General features: G+C 37.9%; 1 protein-coding gene across 8 annotated transcripts in view; it reads left to right on the top strand.

Annotated features, from left to right (window-relative positions):
* Tenm1 (teneurin transmembrane protein 1) overlaps nucleotides 1–13,061 on the top strand; it is an 889,770-nt gene that overhangs the window by 235,093 nt on the left and 641,616 nt on the right. The gene's annotated exons all lie outside the window — the stretch shown is intronic.

Genomic DNA, 13,061 nt, shown 5'->3' with positions numbered 1-13,061 from the left:
GATCTAGTTTCAAAATCATTTTTGATCATGATGCTGGAGGACTTCAAGAAAGACGTGAAGAACTCCCTTAGAGAACAAGTAGAAGCCTACAGAGAGGAATCGCAAAAATGCCTGAAAGAATTCCAGGAAAAGATAAATAAACAAGTAGAAGCCCATAGAGAGGAGACACAAAAATCCCTGAAAGAATTCCAGGAAAACATAAATAAACAAGTAGAAGCCCATAGATAGGAGACACAAAAATCCCTGAAAGAATTCCAGGAAAACATAAATAAACAAGTAGAAGCCCATAGAGAGGAGACACAAAAATCCCTGAAAGAATTCCAAGAAAACGCAATCAAACAGTTGAAGGAATTAAAAATGGAAATAGAAGCAATCAAGAAAGAACACATGGAAACAACCCTGGATGTAGAAAACCAAAAGAAGAGACAAGGAGCTGTAGATACAAGCTTCACCAACAGAATACAAGAGATGGAAGCGAGAATCTCAGGAGCAGAAGATTCCATAGAAATCATTGACTCAATGGTCAAAGATAATGTAAAGCGGAAAAAGCTACTGGTCCAAAACATACAGGAAATCCAGGACTCAATGAGAAGATCAAACCTAAGGATAATAGGTATAGAAGAGAGTGAAGACTCCCAGCTCAAAGGACCAGTAAATATCTTCAACAAAGTCTTAGAAGAAAACTTCCCTAACCTAAAAAAAGAGATACCCATAGACATACAAGAAGCCTACAGAACTCCAAATAGATTGGACCAGAAAAGAAACACCTCCCGTCACATAATTGTCAAAACACCAAACGCCCAAAATGAAGAAAGAATATTAAAAGCAGTAAGGGAAAAAGGTCAAGTAACATATAAAGGCAGACCTATCAGAATCACACCAGACTTCTCGCCAGAAACTATGAAGGCCAGAAGATCCTGGACTGATGTCATACAGACCCTAAGAGAACACAAATGCCAGCCCAGGTTACTGTATCCAGCAAAACTCTCAATTAACATTGATGGAGAAACCAAGATATTCCATGACAAAACCAAATTTACACAATATCTTTCTACAAATCCAGCACTACAAAGGATAATAAATGGTAAAGCCCAACATAAGGAGGCAAGCTATACCCTAGAAGAAGCAAGAAACTAATCGTCTTGGCAACAAAACAAAGAGAATGAAAGCACACAAACATAACCTCACTTCCAAATATGAATATGACAGGAAGCAATAATCACTATTCCTTAATATCTCTCAATATCAATGGCCTCAACTCCCCAATAAAAAGACATAGATTAACAAACTGGATACGCAACGAGGACCCTGCATTCTGCTGCCTACAGGAAACACACCTCAGAGACAAAGACAGACACTACCTCAGAGTGAAAGGCTGGAAAACAACTTTCCAAGCAAATGGTCAGAAGAAGCAAGCTGGAGTAGCCATTCTAATATCAAATAAAATCAATTTTCAATTAAAAGTCATCAAAAAAGATAAGGAAGGACACTTCATATTCATCAAAGGAAAAATCCACCAAGATGAAGTCTCAATCCTAAATATCTATGCCCCAAATACAAGGGCACCTACATATGTATAAGAAACCTTACTAAAGCTCAAAACAGACATTGCACCTCACACAATAATAGTAGGAGATTTCAACACCCCACTCTCATCAATGGACAGATCATGGAAACAGAAATTAAACAGAGATGTAGACAGACTAAGAGAAGTCATGAGCCAAATGGACTTAACGGATATTTATAGAACATTCTATCCTAAAGCAAAAGGATATACCTTCTTCTCAGCTCCTCATGGTACTTTCTCCAAAATTGACCATATAATTGGTCAAAAAACGGGCCTCAACAGGTACAGAAAGATAGAAATAATCCCATGCGTGCTATCGGACCACCACGGCCTAAAACTGGTCTTCAATAACAATAAGGGAAGAATGCCAACATATACGTGGAAATTGAACAATGCTCTACTCAATGATAACCTGGTCAAGGAAGAAATAAAGAAAGAAATTAAAAACTTTTTAGAATTTAATGAAAATGAAGGTACAACATACCCAAACTTATGGGACACAATGAAAGCTGTGCTAAGAGGAAAACTCATAGCGCTGAGTGCCTGCAGAAAGAAACAGCAAAGAGCATATGTCAGCAGCTTGACAGCACACCTAAAAGCTCTAGAACAAAAAGAAGCAAATACACCCAGGAGGAGTAGAAGGCAGGAAATAATCAAACTCAGAGCTGAAATCAACCAAGTAGAAACAAAAAGGACCATAGAAAGAATCAACAGAACCAAAAGTTGGTTCTTTGAGAAAATCAACAAGATAGATAAACCCTTAGCCAGACTAATGAGAGGACACAGAGAGTGCGTCCAAATTAACAAAATCAGAAATGAAAAGGGAGACATAACTACAGATTCAGAGAAAATTCAAAAAATCATCAGATCTTACTATAAAAACCTATATTCAACAAAACTTGAAAATCTTCAGGAAATGGACAATTTCCTAGACAGATACCAGGTATCGAAGTTAAATCAGGAACAGATAAACCAGTTAAACAACCCCATAACTCCTAAGGAAATAGAAGCAGTCATTAAAGGTCTCCCAACCAAAAAGAGCCCAGGTCCAGATGGGTTTAGTGCAGAATTCTATCAAACCTTCATAGAAGACCTCATACCAATATTATCCAAACTATTCCACAAAATTGAAACAGATGGAGCCCTACCGAATTCCTTCTACGAAGCCACAATTACTCTTATACCTAAACCACACAAAGACCCAACAAAGAAAGAGAACTTCAGACCAATTTCCCTTATGAATATCGACGCAAAAATACTCAATATAATTCTGGCAAACCGAATTCAAGAGCACATCAAAACAATCATCCACCATGATCAAGTAGGCTTCATCCCAGGCATGCAGGGATGATTTAATATACGGGAAACCATCAACGTGATCCATCATATAAACAAACTGAAAGAACAGAACCACATGATCATTTCATTAGATGCTGAGAAAGCATTTGACAAAATTCAACACCCCTTCATGATAAAAGTCCTGGCAAGAATAGGAATTCAAGGCCCATACCTAAACATAGTAAAAGCCATATACAGCAAACCAGTTGCTAACATTAAACTAAATGGAGAGAAACTTGAAGCAATCCCACTAAAATCAGGGACTAGACAAGGCTGCCCACTCTCTCCCTACTTATTCAATATAGTTCTTTTTTTTTTTTTTTTTTTTTTTTTTTTTCCTTTTGTTTTTTTTTTTTTTATTAACTTGAGTATTTCTTATATACATTTCGAGTGTTATTCCCTTTCCCGGTTTCCGGGCAAACATCCCCCTCCCCCCTCCCCTTCCTTATGGGTGTCCCCCTCCCAGCCCTCCCCCCATTGCCACCCTCCCCCCATAGACTAGTTCACGGGGGGTTCAGTCTTAGCAGGACCCAGGGCTTCCCCTTCCACTGGTGCTCTTACTAGGATATTCATTGCTACCTATGGGGTCAGAGTCCAGGGTCAGTCCATGTATAGTCTTTAGGTAGTGGCTTAGTCCCTGGAAGCTCTGGTTGCTTGGCATTGTTGTACTTTTGGGGTCTCGAGCCCCTTCAAGCTCTTCCAGTTCTTTCTCTGATTCCTTCAATAGGGGACCTATTCTCAGTTCAGTGGTTTGCTGCTGGCATTCGCCTCTGTATTTGCTGTATTCTGGCTGTGTCTCTCAGGAGCGATCTACATCCGGCTCCTGTCGGTCTGCACTTCTTTGCTTCATCCATCTTGTCTAATTGGGTGGCTGTATATGTATGGGCCACATGTGGGGCAGGCTCTGAATGGGTGTTCCTTCAGTCTCTGTTTTAATCTTTGCCTCTCCCTTCCCTGCCAAGGGTATTCTTTTTCCTCATTTAAAGAAGGAGTGAAGCATTCAGATTTTGATCATCCGTCTTGAGTTTCGTTTGTTCTAGGGATCTAGGGTAATTCAAGCATTTGGGCTAATAGCCATTTATCAATGAGTGCATACCATGTATGTCTTTCTGTGATTGGGTTAGCTCACTCAGGATGATATTTTCCAGTTCCAACCATTTGCCCACGAATTTCATAAACTCGTTGTTTTTGATAGCTGAGTAATATTCCATTGTGTAGATGTACCACATTTTCTGTATCCATTCCTCTGTTGAAGGGCATCTGGGTTCTTTCCATTTTCTGGCTATTATAAATAAGGCTGCGATGAACATAGTGGAGCACGTGTCTCTTTTATATGTTGAGGCATCTTTTGGGTATATGCCCAAGAGAGGTATAGCTGGATCCTCAGGCAGTTCAATGTCCAATTTTCTGAGGAACCTCCAGACTGATTTCCAGAATGGTTTTACTAGTCTGCAATCCCACCAACAATGGAGGAGTGTTCCTCTTTCTCCACATCCTCGCCAGCATCTGCTGTCACCTGAGTTTTTGATCTTAGCCAATCGCACTGGTGTGAGGTGAAATCTCAGGGTTGTTTTGATTTGCATTTCCCTTATGACTAAAGATGTTGAACATTTCTTTAGGTGTTTCTCAGCCATTCGGCATTCCTCAGCTGTGAATTCTTTGTTTAGCTCTTGAAGTTCTAGCCAGAGCAATCAGACAACAAAAGGAGATCAAGGGGATACAGATCGGAAAAGAAGAGGTCAAAATATCACTATTTGCAGACGACATGATAGTATATTTAAGTGATCCCAAAAGTTCCACCAGAGAACTACTAAAGCTGATAAACAACTTCAGCAAAGTGGCTGGGTATAAAATTAACTCAAATAAATCAGTTGTCTTCCTCTATACAAAAGAGAAACAAGCCGAGAAAGAAATTAGGGAAACGACACCCTTCATAATAGACCCAAATAATATAAAGTACCTCGGTGTGACTTTAACCAAGCAAGTAAAAGATCTGTACAATAAGAACTTCAAGACACTGAGGAAAGAAATTGAAGAAGACCTCAGAAGATGGAAAGATCTCCCATGCTCATGGATTGGCAGGATTAATATAGTAAAAATGGCCATTTTACCAAAAGCAATCTACAGATTCAATGCAATCCCCATCAAAATACCAATCCAATTCTTCAAAGAGTTAGACAGAACAATTTGCAAATTCATCTGGAATAACAAAAAACCCAGGATAGCTAAAGCTATCCTCAACAATAAAAGGACTTCAGGGGGAATCACTATCCCTGAACTCAAGCAGTATTACAGAGCAATAGTGATAAAACTGCATGGTATTGGTACAGAGACAGACAGATAGACCAATGGAATAGAATTGAAGACCCAGAAATGAACACACACACCTATGGTCACTTGATTTTTGACAAAGGAGCCAAAACCATCCAATGGAAAAAAGATAGCATTTTCAGCAAATGGTGCTGGTTCAACTGGAGGGCAACATGTAGAAGAATGCAGATCGATCCATCCTTATCACCCTGTACAAAGCTTAAGTCCAAGTGGATGAAGGACCTCCACATCAAACCAGACACACTCAAACTAATAGAAGAAAAACTAGGGAAGCATCTGGAACACATGGGCACTGGAAAAAATTTCCTGAACAAAACACCAATGGCTTATGCTCTAAGATCAAGAATCGACAAATGGGATCTCATAAAACTGCAAAGCTTCTGTAAGGCAAAGGACACTGTGGTTAGGACAAAACGGCAACCAACAGATTGGGAAAAGATCTTTACCAATCCTACAACAGATAGAGGCCTTATATCCAAAATATACAAAGAACTCAAGAAGTTAGACTGCAGGGAAACAAATAACCCTATTAAAAAATGGGGTTCAGAGCTAAACAAAGAATTCACAGCTGAGGAATGCCGAATGGCTGAGAAACACCTAAAGAAATGTTCAACATCTTTAGTCATAAGGGAAATGCAAATCAAAACAACCCTGAGATTTCACCTCACACCAGTGAGAATGGCTAAGATCAAAAACTCAGGTGACAGCAGATGCTGGCGAGGATGTGGAGAAAGAGGAACACTTCTCCATTGTTGGTGGGATTGCAGACTGGTAAAACCATTCTGAAAATCAGTCTGGAGGTTCCTCAGAAAATTGGACATTGAACTGCCTGAGGATCCAGCTATACCTCTCTTGGGCATATACCCAAAAGATGCCTCAACATATAAAAGAGACACGTGCTCCACTATGTTCATCGCAGCCTTATTTATAATAGCCAGAAACTGGAAAGAACCCAGATCCCCTTCAACAGAGGAATGGATACAGAAAATGTGGAACATCTACACAATGGAATATTACTCAGCTATCAAAAACAACGAGTTTATGAAATTCGTAGGCAAATGGTTGGAACTGGAAAATATCATCCTGAGTGAGCTAACCCAATCACAGAAAGACATACATGGTATGCACTCATTGATAAGTGGCTATTAGCCCAAATGCTTGAATTACCCTAGATCCCTAGAACAAACAAAACTCAAGACAGATGATCAAAACGTGAATGCTTCACTCCTTCTTTAAATGAGGAAAAAGAATACCCTTGGCAGGGAAGGGAGAGGCAAAGATTAAAACAGAGACTGAAGGAACACCCATTCAGAGCCGCCCCACATGTGGCCCATACATATAGAGCCACCCAATCAGACAAGATGGATGAAGCAAAGAAGTGCAGACCGACAGGAGCCGGATGTAGATCGCTCCTGAGAGACACAGCCAGAATACAGCAAATACAGAGGCGAATGCCAGCAGCAAACCACTGAACTGAGAATAGGTCCCCCGTTGAAGGAATCAGAGAAAGAACTGGAAGAGCTGGAAGGTGCTCGAGACCCCAAAAGTACAACAATGCCAAGCAAGCAGAGCTTCCAGGGACTAAGCCACTACCTAAAGACTATACATGGACTGACCCTGGACTCTGACCCCATAGGTAGAAATGAATATCCTAGTAAGAGCACCAGTGGAAGGGGAAGCCCTGGGTCCTGCTAAGACTGAACCCCCAGTGAACTAGACTATTGGGGGAGGGCGGCAATGGGGGGAGGGTTGGGAGGGGAACACCCATAAGGAAGGGGAGGGGGGAGGGGGATGTTTGTCCGGAAACCGGGAAAGGGAATAACAGTTGAAATGTATATAAGAAATACTCAAGTTAATAAAAAAAATATCAAAAAAAAGAAAGAAAATAAACCAGAAAGACTATAGTCATCTTTCTAGATAGTAAAATGTTGAGGAAGATTTCTCCTCCAGTTCTTTAAAGACTGGGTGACTATGTTACTATCATAAATAACCTGCACAACTCTTTCCCATTTTAATGATGTCTTTTTAAGAAAAAGAAAGGTAGAAAAAAATGAGTGAGAATTTCACAATTTAAATTTGCTAAGCTAAGATTATGTAGGAGGATTTTATTGAGGAAATAGTATTGCTACATTTGCAGAGTTCTTCCCTCAGTATTTTCTGGGCTCTTTCCCCATAAGTGCTGTGCTATGAAAGCCTTGCTAACCTTAAACTGTGTTATAGGGATATTTTACTTGTTTTCCATTGGAGTGTGACTTCTTTGTTAAGGCTTTAACTCTAATCAGGTACTATGAGTAGAATCAGATGGTAGGTATACATCGTGAATAAACCAAAAACAAGTGTCCATCTAGAGAGGCCAATGTATGCAAAAGCATATATACAATTAACATTAAACAGACTGAGCAGAGTATATTTTTGTATCTATGAACATATATGAATACACATATATACATATACATATATATGCATGTAATAATGATCAAGAAAGAGGATATCCATTTCAAAAAGAGCTAGGAGGGTTTTTGGGAAACTTTGGTGAAAGGGAGAAAAGGGAAAGGGAAAATGTTCTCATGATAAAATATCAAAAATAAAAGAAATAATTCAAAAATGAATGAGTTATAGAAATGAAATAAAATAGAGATGAAGTAATTATTAATCCGTGCATATGCACAGGGATGCATAGATTCAAAAGCAACATCCTATAGCACATTTGAGTGTGTAATTTCAGTTCTGGGAGAGAAAGGGAACAGAAAAGAAAGTAGAGGGCATGATTAACAATGCAAATATTGAATTGAATATACTTTGTCTTTTATGGCAAATCAATCTCAGCTTTTCTTTCATTTCAAAGAAAATAGGGAATTTTAGAACTAGGAGAGATTTCTGAGTTAACTCGATGTCTTCACTTTAGATTTAGAGAAACTAACCTCTCAGACAGAGCATGCTGTTTACTGAGCTTCCCAGCCAGTTGTTCCACTGGAAAAAACTATGAACAGGTGATTGGAATTTAGCATTTCTTCATCATGTCTAAATAAGACTGACCTAACATACGACTTAATGGGAAAAAAGTAGTGAAGCCATTAGGAATCTAGCTTTTCTCCATGACAGATTTGCAACAATGTCTTTTTGAAATTACTGTGCTTTCAAACTTCGTTGCATTTCAAATGTCAGTCTTTTTCCAAATGTTAAATTTGGAGCTTGTAAATTTTTCATAAAGGCATTATTTGCCAATCATATATGAGATCTGACTTTTCAGTTTTGATAAGTATCACAATTGCATATTTTCAAAGCCCCAATCTGCACAATTGTGTGAATCAATCTTATTTTCAAGAAACAAAACAAAGGACAAAGAAAAAAACAGAAAAAAAAACTAGACTGTTTCCTGTTTCTTTCATATCTCCTGGTTTAACTGACAGACTTTAGGAGAAAAATGTTATGATAGACAGGCCAAAGAGCTTTCACTGGTATTCTACTTTAAAGGATGATTGGTTTCAAGGATCCTCAAAAAAACATTGAATAGGTGTGACATTCCTTATTCCTAGCTGATTTTTAGGTGGGAATTGCTGTGACTTGAACTTTGAAAATGACTCATAACAGCTATATACAATCTGTCTTTCTGTGTTGCTTTCTGTCTCTTTCACATTTCATAAATATAATATCTCATTGAATGTTGCAAATAGACACATTGAAAGTAAAGAGAACATCAAGATTTGTGTACATAAAGGTAAATAAAATTATAGCATGATAAATCATGGCTGCCATATTGTAACATTAGACATTAGTAATGAGGCATTTTGAGTTTTTAATTTCATGTATTATATTTGAATGTCATTATGATAAGTGTAGATTCCTAATCGATGGATGATTTAATAGGAAACATTCTCTTACTAAGTTCTTTTTGTCTATAAAATCCTTGATAATTTTCTACAATCAGAAGTCAGATGCAGAAAATAGTTTTCCACCTCTAAATTGTTGAAGTCCCATTCTATAATGAACAGCATCCAAAAATTTTATATGAGAGTTTATGTTTAAAGGCATCAAAATAAATGAATTTTCTTGATCTAAATTTTTTGCAGGGTGTTTGTGTCAAAATCTCTCTTCCTTTAAAGAAAATGTCTTTGTAAGCTGGAGTTTCTATGGCTCTAATGAAACATCATGACCAAGCACAATTTCGGGAAGAAAGAATTTATTTCCCTTACATGTATATATCTCTGTATTTCCAGTGTATCACATGTGTATTATAGTTTATCATCAAAGGCTTTTAAGGCACGAATGCAAATAGAGAAAGAACCTGAATGCAGGAGATGATGAAGAAACCAAGAGAAGGTCCCAGTGTGGGCTGGGACCTCCTCAAACAATCACTGGATAGGAAAATGGCCTACTACCTTGTTTGCCTACAGCCTGAAACTACAGAGGCATTTTCCTAATTGAGATTCCCTCTTCCCAGATGACGTTACATTGTGTGAAGTTGACATAAAGCTAGTCAGCACATTCTGAAATTCTGCTTCTGGTACAGCTCTCATTTTGCACAATTCATAACAAACTAAAGGCCTAAAATTTAGACAAATATATAACTGCTAAATGATATGCCATAGGAACACACAAATTAAAATAGGCTTGACAGCATAGGTGTCAGCAGACTAATGGTGGGAGGTAATAGTATTGCTGGGAAGAAATAATTTAAATTAAGCACGATCTTTTCACAATTACCTTCACCTTTTTGCATAATCATTACCTTATTAGACATAGAGTCATTTCATTCTAACTTTATACTAGAGTTCTTCATTTTACTACCTTGGGTTATAAGCTCCATAAGAGAGTCTATGTCTTAGTCATAGCCACAATTCTCCTGAGCATATTCGACAATCATTTTACTCACTGATTTAGAAATGTACTGATCAATGGTTTGCTACATACCATGATTCAAAGACATAGAGCAACAAATACAACATATAAAGCCTATTAATGTAGAGCAGACAGTGAAAAGAATAAACCAAGTGTTTATCATGACATTTGCTTATGAATTTTTTGAAAAGGCAGAAGAGAAGAATGAGTAGTTTCATCTGGGGCAGTTTTTCCATGGCAGGTTACCCTGATTTGGGAAAAGGCTTGATGTTTTCAGAAACGGGACATTTGTATAACTACAATATGTGGACAGAAGGAAAACAAGACTAGATGAGTTTGAAATTTTTAAACTAAAACTCTTATGGGCCATTGTAGACTTCCATCATTTATTCTAGAGCATGCCATAACATTACTGCTTCAGAAAATAGGAGAACATGAAAAGTTATCTTAGTTAATGTTCTATTGCTATGAAGAGACACTGTGACCATAGCAACTTTTATAAAGGAAAACATGTAATTGGGACTGGCTTACACTTTTAGAAGTTTAGTTCATTAGTGTCATGGTGGGAACATGGCAGTGTACAGCCAGACATAGTGATCTAGAAGGACCCGAGAGCTCTACATCTGGGTCCACAGGGCAGGGAAAGTTAGAGACACTGAGACTGGCTTAGGTCTTTGAAACTCCAAAGTCCATCCGCAGTAGCACATTGCTCTAACAAGGCCACACTTACTCCAACAAGGACGCACCTGCTAATAGTGCCACTTACTGGTGACCAAACATTCAAATCTATAAGCCTAAAGGGGACCGTTTTTCTTCAAACTATCACACTTATATATTAAAACTTGGATATATTAAAACTTACACTCTGACTGCAGTGAAGATAAATTGCTCTCAGGCTGCAATGATGTAAACAGGACACCTATTTAGAGAAAAGTCCCAGTACTCGAGCTTGGAAATCCTTTGATCCAAAGTAATACTGAGGAAGTGGATAATTATGTTTGGCTCTTGTATTTTTTCTCAAAGATGTTACAAATGTACTAACCAATGGAGTGCATGTAAGATGTAAAAGATGACAGGAAACAAGGATGGCTTTAATGTCTTAGATAACTCTGGAGAAATGAGAAAGTCTAGTTTCAAACAAAGCAAATTTCAGAGGACTTTACAGAAGACTGTATGGAGATCCTCAGCAGCCAGTTAGATACTCAAACCTGTAGTCCAGCAAAGAGGTCCATGCTGGTACTAAACGTGAAAAAATACGACTGAATAGAAAAATTAGAAAAATGACTCCAGCCACATATATAGCAGAGCATGGCATTGTCCAGCATCAGTAGGAGGAGAGGCCCTTGGTCCTGCGAAGGCTCATTTCCCCAGTGTAGGGTAATGTCAGAGCATTGAGATGGGAGTGAGTGGGTGGGAGGGGGAGCTCCCTCATAGAAGGAGGGAGAGGTGAGAGAGGGTATGAGAGAGGGGGTAATGGGGATAACATTTGAAGTATAAATACATAAAATTTCCAAGAAAAATAAAATGAAAATAATAATAATAATAATAATAATAAATAGTTAACTCTAAAAAAAGAAAGAAAATTATAGAGAGAATGGATTCATGAAATGACCTTATAATCAAGCACTGATGAATGTAAACCATGTACACGCATTCAGCAACAATTATTGAAATAAAGAGACCATGAATTTGAAAGGGAATAAGGCTTATATGGGAAGATGTGAAGGGAGGAGAGGAAAAGCAGCAATGATGTAATCATATTCTTCTCAAAGAATACAAGAAATAATAAAAAACAATGTATCTGTCTTTTCTCTCAGGATACTCATTTCTGATAGTAACCCAGAGAAACCTGGGACTATTTCTAGAATGTTTGTAGTATTTATGTATTTGGATAATAAATAGTTTCTAATATGTGTTGACTAGAATAGTACTAAAATAGTACAGCAACTATGAAGGTTGAATATTCAAGTTTTTTCTTCCTGCACCTTAACATTAGGTTTAGTAAGTCTTCAACATTTAATACTTTGTTTATACCATAAAGTAGAATGAATCATTTAGCATCAGCCACGCATGAACATTACTGAAGGATTTCTGGTTTCTATATGCTTATCATAAATGCAATGGGGATTTCAAGCTCTGAGGTACTATATATGATATAGGATCCATAGTTTATATGTCAGTAGGTGTCTTTCAAAATACGTATGGTAGATTCCTATGGTTCAGGAGAAGTAATATCAGCTCTTGTGATGCTAAGGCAGGAGTATCATAAATTTGAGATGAATTTGGGCTACACAATAAGGACCTTCCTCAAAAATGGCAGTGCACACCAGAAATCTTAGTACTTAAGAGCCTAGGACTCAGAATCAATACATTTGAAGCCAAACTGGAATATATGGTGAGTTGCAGGTCATATTAGAATACAACATGAAACCCTGTCTGAAACTACAAATGGGAGAAGTGATAAAAAAAAAACTGAAGGAATCAACACTTTATTTCAAACTATGTACTTAAGCATTATAGGAAGTAAACAAGTTTCAGACTTATTGCAGGACAAAAAATGATTGAAAAATAAATGTAAAGAAATAAGCTTAAACAACAATAACAACAACAACAACAACAAAAAAAACCAGGACTTTTAATGTTCCAGAGGAATTTGACATCTTAAATGGCACTTGATCTCAAACTGTCTGTGATAAGTAGGGCAGCTAATGTCTTTACTAGCCCTAAGAGCTTCAGCAGCTCCTAGCTCAGCACTGGGGGGGGAGGGGGGACTTTTTCAGTGATTTATCATGAAGCTCGGTATTGCTGCTTACAAACCCAATTTAGATCCTACCGTTCCTATATCAGTATAGTCGCTAGAAATGTTGTTTACATCCTCACAGTACTATGACAAACAAAAATTTACCACCACCTAAGTCATTAAAAATGCTCTGCAGGCCTGAGACCCAAAAGCCACAAAATAAATACAAGGAGTCCAGTCCCCTCG

Source organism: Rattus norvegicus, chromosome X, assembly GCF_036323735.1.
Source record: "Rattus norvegicus strain BN/NHsdMcwi chromosome X, GRCr8, whole genome shotgun sequence".
NCBI lineage: Eukaryota > Metazoa > Chordata > Mammalia > Rodentia > Muridae > Rattus > Rattus norvegicus.
Note: the sequence above shows the minus strand (reverse complement) of the source record. Positions and strands in the feature narration are given on the sequence as shown.